Below are 7,920 nucleotides of genomic sequence, written 5' to 3'. Positions count from 1 at the left end.
CAAGAAAACTTAAAACTATCAACTATTTGCGTTTAGGTTGGGTTCTCCTGAAGTCGAACGTAACAACAGAGTCACTTTAAGCTGTGCAAGTTAAGTAAATTCCCTCTTTTTTGGTTACGTGACAACATCAAGCCTTGTATTTACTTCCCCCTGTACGGTTTATACATTGCGACACTAGAACAATCAGAATATGTTTTCTTTTTGTCCTAAAACTGCGATTCACTCGCTGAGCGCCGTCTACCGTGAAATGAGCGGCCGTCACCTTCAGGTCGAATTGATCAAAATTTCTTTTTCTTTTTTTTTTTGCTGGGTTTGATTCCGGCCAACCCAGACGTTGTCAAAACATTTTTCAGCTTGATTTATACAAATGTCACGATTTCTTATTTACTTTGCATGCTTTAGAAAGATAAATCACAACGTACTTGGAACTGGCTCTGAGTAGAATTATGAGCAATTTTATTGTTTAGATTTCGACTTTGGATTGGTTAATTTCAAAATTTGTATCAAAATTTTGTCTGTGTAACCTTGGTTCGTGCAGTCGCACTGTAAAGGAATGTAATGGTTGTTGACAGTTAGAATCGTGTATAATTGTATATGTATAATGTAATTAACAAACCTGACTATAGAACCAAAGATGGAACTTCTCTTTGGCAACCCTGCAACTTTCTCCTTCATCTTTTCTGTCGCAAACAGGATCCTTTAACTCCTCTTCTGAAAACAGGTGCAAACAATCGCAGCCACGATTTTCGTGGGGACCACAGCTGGAGGAGCCCTTCTCCCCACAGCACACAGAACAAGCGACACACAATTCGTAATCCATGTTCCTTAACCAGGAAAACTCCTTGCGCATGCCCTCAAGAATCAGTCCCAGCTGTTGATGAATACCATGGCTGATATTCAGACGCCTTTCATCAAGAAAATCACCTTTGAGAACAAAAACGATCTCGATAAGCGAAGAATAACACAATAAGGTCGCAGAAATATCATCCTCAGGAACAATGCGAAACATAGCATAGTTACTGCATGGCTTCGGTTGATTCCTGTTCTTGTGCTTTATCTTCACCTGGTCTTGAACCCAATGATGAAAAAGAAGAATAAGTCTCGAAAACAGGCCTGGGGGCACTCTGCCTGGGGGCTCTCTGCCTTGGGGCACTCCGGCTGGGGGCAATCTGCGTGATTTAAACTTTACAAAAAGAGAAGGAGTTTCTAAACCGGGACTGGGAAACGCACTTGTTGGTTTGGACTTCAGCATGGATGGTACAAGATACCGCTCCATAGTCCCTTCTGATGGCCATTGACAAAGCAGACTAAATTTCTCCATCATTTCAATGAGGCTCTCGCAGGTGTTTTGGTCATCAATGAAGCGTTTCCATACATGATCTAAAAGCTCTCTTTTTAAGATTCCACTTTCCTCAAACTCACACCACAGTCCCTCAACGTTTTCATCGTTGTGATTGAAACCTTTGAACGTGATTACTTCCTTAAACACGTCTACGAGCCACTGGGGGTTCAAAATGACCATGCGTTCCAATCCCGGTGAGTCATCAAAATTAATCAAAACTTTCTGGTCGTGTAAGAAGTTAAGTACCGTTCGAAAGTTTTCATCGCCGTCAATTCCGCATTTTTCTGAAGCTATCTTTCGTGCGTCCTCGATGGATATTTTGTCACGGCCCTCCTTCCTCATCAGATACAGAACCTTTTCATACCTTAACCACTTTAAAGGAATTTCCTCTTCCATTTGTGGAAGCTTCGCCGCAACAGAAAGCACTGCTTCTCTCAGCTTTTTTACGTCTTCGCACTCATCATTACTGCCTGACTTCGTGTTGTCCACAATAAAAACGTCTTTGAGAAGAGAACCATAAATTTTCCTCAAGGCTCCAAAGATTTTTTGGGAGGGATTACCTTTTCTAGTGTAAGGCTTGTCAGCATGCGTACAAGCCAAGAAAACTACAGGTAACGTTTCAGACGACGAAGTTTCCTGAGGGTTAGTATTATTGCTAACCAAAGAATAAATTGATGACATCCAAAAATCAAGGTAGTCGAAGTTTGTTTTTTCGCAGAATTCGTCGCGTATTTCCTCGCAGTACCTGCCTTCTTTCACAGGAGTGTCGGCTTTGCTTTCCGGATCACAACTTAGATCACAAGTCAAAATGTAGATGGCCTTTTCTGTCAAGAAAATTGGATGGGTGTCGTAGAAAACAGACTGTCCTCCAAAATCCCAAATGAGAGAATACATGTCGTTTCCCTCCATAAACTCTTTGTTATCTTTAAGCAGCTTTTCAACCCATGCTGCTACGTTTTCTGGTACTTTTTGATGATCTTCGGAGTCTTGAGGAGATGGATCGCTCTCACTCTGCTCTGTAACTGATGAACTGGTTTTGGGTTCCGCTGGTTCTACAGAAACTTCTGTACGTAATGAAGGGGCTGACGGTTCGAACCTGTTACTTCTAGATTCCTCTGACCTTTCAGTAGGTGGTGAATTCGCTTCTGATGGCTCGACTACTTGGAAATCTTTAACTGATGGCTCGACTTCTTGGAAATCTTTAACTGATGGCTTGGTCCCGCTTGTACTAGGATCCCCTAAACGTTCTTTTTCCTTTAAGCCTTTGAATAATTTCTGGGCTAGCTGGCGGTCAAACAAAAATTCTGGCTCGGTTTCAGTATCTTCGCTATTTCTGCCTGTTCTCCAGATGTCTGTCGTGACTTGAAAATAGGAAGGATCTGTCTCTATACCTTCTGTGCTTCCTTCATCTGGATCAAACAATTCCCCCTTTAAAGACTTCTTTAGACTTGTCTTCCCTGTCCGAGCTTGCCCAATTATCATGATTGGCACTCTTCTGGCGTAACCTTGTCCTTCTTTGAGTTCTCTATTGTAGACTTCCGTGGCCAGGGGACCTCGGGCTTGAATATCTAACGGAACTGATGGCGTAAAATAAAATATCAGTTATGGACCATCTGCTATTTTAGCACTCTGATTAGCTATTTATATAGAAATATAAATTGGATGAAACAGAGGTCTCCAACTTTTCAACTGTTTCGCTTTTTATTAGACGTGAAAACGTTTCACCCTACGGGCTTCTTCATTGTACAGTACAAAAACAATAAATCAAATCTGGATAAAACTATTTTTAAAACATTTGAAGGGCTACGTATATACGAGGTGAAAATAAACTGGTATCAAGTTACGAAAGCATGTTATGTAATATTGTGAAAAAAGATAACATAATCCCAAATCCTATCGAACGTTTGCAACATCCGCCACATCCAAATGGGTCTTTATATCTTTTTCGCGAAGGAACCTCAGATTCCTGCAGTAGTTGTATAAATGTCCATGAAAAATGAAACTTCCTTAACAGGTATTCGATAACTTCACAAAAACGATAAACCTGCAGCTTAATACAGAAAATCTTACGTGGTTTGCCTAAAAACTACAACGAAAAAACATTCCGTTTCATCAATCCCAGTTTTTGTGCGAACATCAATGAAAAGTGCTCTTTGGAACTGTTTCGTTACATAGCACGTGGCCGAAATTCTGGTCCTAAATTTCATTACAAAGTAACATGACACTCTGTAATGGGTATCTTACTGGTTGCTTATTTCGCGATTTTAGTAAGACAGCATTTCGCGGGGTTTTATTTTCGCGATGTCAAAAGGCAAAAGAAGCGTTTAAAATCAAGGTGAAAAGTCGGCTGATAAACGAGTTTTCACAATAAGTTTCAGTTGCTGTTTCATGGGACCCACCGGGATTTCGAAACATTGAGATAATATTGTATTAATGATGTATTTCCAAGTCTGTATTAACTTTCAACTAAAAGTGTATTACAAATCGAAAGTCTTAAAAAAATATTAAGCGGTTTTTAAATTACCGTGAAATTTGTAGGCTTGGACCAAATTACATACAAAAATGATAAAGAAAGCAGCCGAACGCACGTTAATCAAATTCTCATTTTTCGCAATCGGCCAAAGCAATGCCCTTTTTGCGCACACAGTTTCAGATGGAATCAAATCACTATGAGATGAAACTACACATACAAGCCTCATCATTTTCTTTAGATAATAGCTAATTATGTTGATAGCATGTTTATTCACCATTTTAATGACCCTTAAAACTTCGTTTCAAAATATTACCAAAACGAATTTGTTCAAACTTTGCCATAATCGAGGCAACTAAGGGAGGTACAAGCTCCCTTAAGCGATTTCAAAAAAACTGTCCTAATACTGAGAAATACAAAGGCAAGTAAAAAACATAATGGCGTCATTTCGTTGCCATGACAACTCCGATGCCAATAAAACATGGATCATAAAAAAAATTTTCATCTTTATGCATTACAGCTGTGGTAACTTTTTTCCGATATCTTTGCTAATGCCGACGTAGTGAACGCTCAAAATGGGAAGCAAAATCCCTAAAAAATCCAGAAAAACTTAACGACGACTAAACAAACAGTGGATTAAAATATGACATACTGATAAATGACTACTTATAGTAATACTACGACTGAAGCGTTCCGATATCTCTTTACTCGTACGAGTCGTATCATGAACGGGGCCCTCTCTCTACATTCTTAAACTCTTCCCCCAAATTCTAATTGGCGCTAAGGAAATGCGATTTCACCAGTTGCACGAGTCGCACAAGTCGTACCAATTGAACAGAGCCCTCTTTCTACATCTCTAAACCCTGCTTTTTTTCCCCTAAAATCCATACTCTCACTCATGTCATATTTACGTTTTTTTAAAGGGATCTTGGAGAACTTTAATCGTGAGGTGGAGTAGCAGTCTACAAAGCCGCGATTAATAACGTCGTATCGTTTGTGTCTGATTCCTTTTTCCACCAACACTATATTAGGATTCAAGGTAAAAAATTTGAATTTTGTTAATGCGTACAGCTTACGGGCCTCCAAACGGGCAAATTGTTTTCTTTGAGGAACTAAGAGCCACCCTTAATGGAGTCTTTGCTACTAGGTTTGGACCTGATAGTGCTCAGTGACAGCGGGAATGGTCGGGGCCCGATGGATTTCTGTGGTAATGATTTTAAGAGGAATAAAGGAAACATTTTAGCGAAAATTAAGTCAAAGTTAGTATGGGTGGCGGCGTGTGTGTGTACATGTTATAAATCCTGTCAAATTTTTATATTATTTCCGATCCAATTACTGTATGTATGCATGCATGTTGTACATAATAATAAATAATAATAATGATACAATATTTATAGAGCGCTAATTCCCAATGGTCCAGAAGTACTTTACATAATAAAAATTAAATAACATATTCAGAGATACCCCTAACAAAAACTAAATTAAAATCCTATAAAACATCATCATTCTATAAGACAACAACATAAGAAACTTTAAAAAGCCAAGTATTAAGCTTAGATTCAAAAGAAGAAACGGAATTATTACAAGATCTAAGCTCGAATGGAAGTGCATTCCAAACAGAGGGTGCAGCAATAGTAGAAGAACGGCCAGCATAAGTCTTAAGATTAAATTTAGCTGTAGAAAGTAACAATTGATTAGAGGATCTAAGACGTCTACCAGGTGTATAGGGCAGTAAGATCAGTGATATAGTTAGGTGCAGCATCATGAAGAGCCTGAAATGTAATCGCAATTTTGAAAGATATCCTATTTTCAATAGGTAACCAATGAAGCTGGATAAGCAACGACGTAATATGTTCATGTCTACTTGTAAAATGAATAAACCTAGCAGCACTATTCAGGACACTCTGCAAACGTCTTAAGATACATTTTGGCTGACCGTAGAGCAACGAGTTACAATAGTCGATCCAAGCAGTAACAAAGGCATGAATTAGAGTTCTGCATGTATCGCGAGAAAGAAATTTGCGAATCTTAAAAATATTGCGTAGATGAAAATAAGAAGACTTGCATACAGCGGCAAATATCCTGTCCTTCTCGAGGTTTCTCAACATTTCACACATGTCCAATATACACAAACGGATACGATTCGTCAAACCGATGGTCCATTGGTACCAAAGGTAGGATTGGTACCAATAGAAAAGGATGTCATTCCAATGGTTCTGTTGGTCAATATGCATCTCATTAAGGGGACTTAGATTATTTTCCCATGTGACCTGGCTTGGTACAGGGCAATTCCGATGGTCCATTGGTACCAATTGTACCGTTGGTACTAATAGAAAATGATGTCATTCCAATGGTACAAAAGAAGTTCGCTTTTACACCAAGTAAAAACGCGCTAATAATTATTATGAATATTCCTCGTTCTATAAGCCAACCAAGGACAAGTAAGGACAGAAAAGGACGAGTAACGACGGAAAAGGACACAAAAGGTCTAACAAGGGCATAAAAGGACCAGTTAGGACATAAAAGGACAAGTTAAGACGGAAAAGGACTTGTTAGGACATAAAAGGACTAATAAGGACATAAAAGGACAAGTAAGGACGGAAAAGGACAGAAAAGGACTAATAAGGGCATAAAAAAGGACTTGTTAGGACATAAAAGGACTAATAAGGACATAAAAGGACTAATAAGGACGGAAAAGGACAGAAAAGGACTAGTTAGGACATAAAAGGACGGAAAAGGACAGAAAAGGACTAGTTAGGACATAAAAGGACGGAAAAGGACAGAAAAGGACTAGTTAGGACATAAAAGGACGGAAAAGGACAGAAAAGGACTAGTTAGAACATAAAAGGACTTGAGAGGCTTAGGTCTGCATTTGGAGTTCGGGATACGGCACTGTCCTGGTTTGCATCATATTTAAGTGGCAGAACTCAGCAAGTTTCAATCGACGGCACACTCTCAACGAAGTTTGATTATTTGGAATGTGGCGTACCTCAAGGTTCGTGTCTCGGGCCTTTGTTGTTTGCTTGTTTATGCTAGCAAGATATTTGAAATTGTTGGCAAACATAATTTAGAGATCCACTGCTATGCGGATGATAGCCAACTCTATTTATCCTTCTGTCCTAATGATAATGCTAATCAAGAGGCCGCCTTGGCTAGGGTCGAAAGGTGTATTGAAGACATTCGTAACTGGATGCTGAACGACAAATTGAAACTAAACGATGATAAAACTGAATTCATGATCATTGGCACATCGCAACAACTAGCTAAAGTATCTATAAACAGCCTTCGTGTTGGGACTGCAACTATCACTCCTGTGTCATCTGCAAGGAACTTGGGCTCATGGTTTGATTCCAAGCTGACGATGGCAACCCATATATCAAAAACATGTAACTCTGCCTTCAATTATTTGTATAATCTGAGACGCATAAGAAAATATCTATCTAAAGACAACACCAAGACTCTGATTCATGCCTTTATTTCAAGCAGAGTCGATTACTGTAACAGTCTTTTGTATGGCCTGCCGGAGTATCAACTCAATAAGCTACAGCGTGTGCAGAACATGAGTGCTAGATTAATATGCAATGAAAGTAAATATTGTCACATTACTCCTTTATTAGTAGATTTACACTGGCTGCCTGTAAAGTTCAGAATTGAATTTAAAATCCTGTTGATTGTTTTTAAGATTTTTAAGGGTTTAGCACCCTCGTACTTAAGTTTTTTAATTACTCCTAAGCCTGTATGTAAATATAATTTAAGAAGTTCTAGCGACAGTACCCTACTTAGTTATCCGAATGTTAAGCCCAAGGCAACTCTTGGTGAACGGGCCTTTCTGTTTGCTGCACCTAAGTTATGGAATGCAGTGCCAAGATTTATTAGGGAATCCATTTCAATTGACACTTTTAAGAGAAAGTTGAAGGCTCACCTTTTTAAAAAAGCATTTTGTACCACTTAGATTATAAGATTGTAGTTTTAGCTTACTAGATTGTAAATAATTTTCAGCTTATAATTTTTAAGATTTTGCTATCAGATTTTATCTTTTTAACCTTTAGCCATTAGTTTTTCTATGCTATATATATATTATCATCTTATTTTATCATTTTATTATCAT

This window comes from Porites lutea, chromosome 14, assembly GCF_958299795.1.
Source record: "Porites lutea chromosome 14, jaPorLute2.1, whole genome shotgun sequence".
In the NCBI taxonomy this organism is placed as follows: Eukaryota; Metazoa; Cnidaria; class Anthozoa; order Scleractinia; family Poritidae; genus Porites; species Porites lutea.
Note: the sequence above shows the minus strand (reverse complement) of the source record.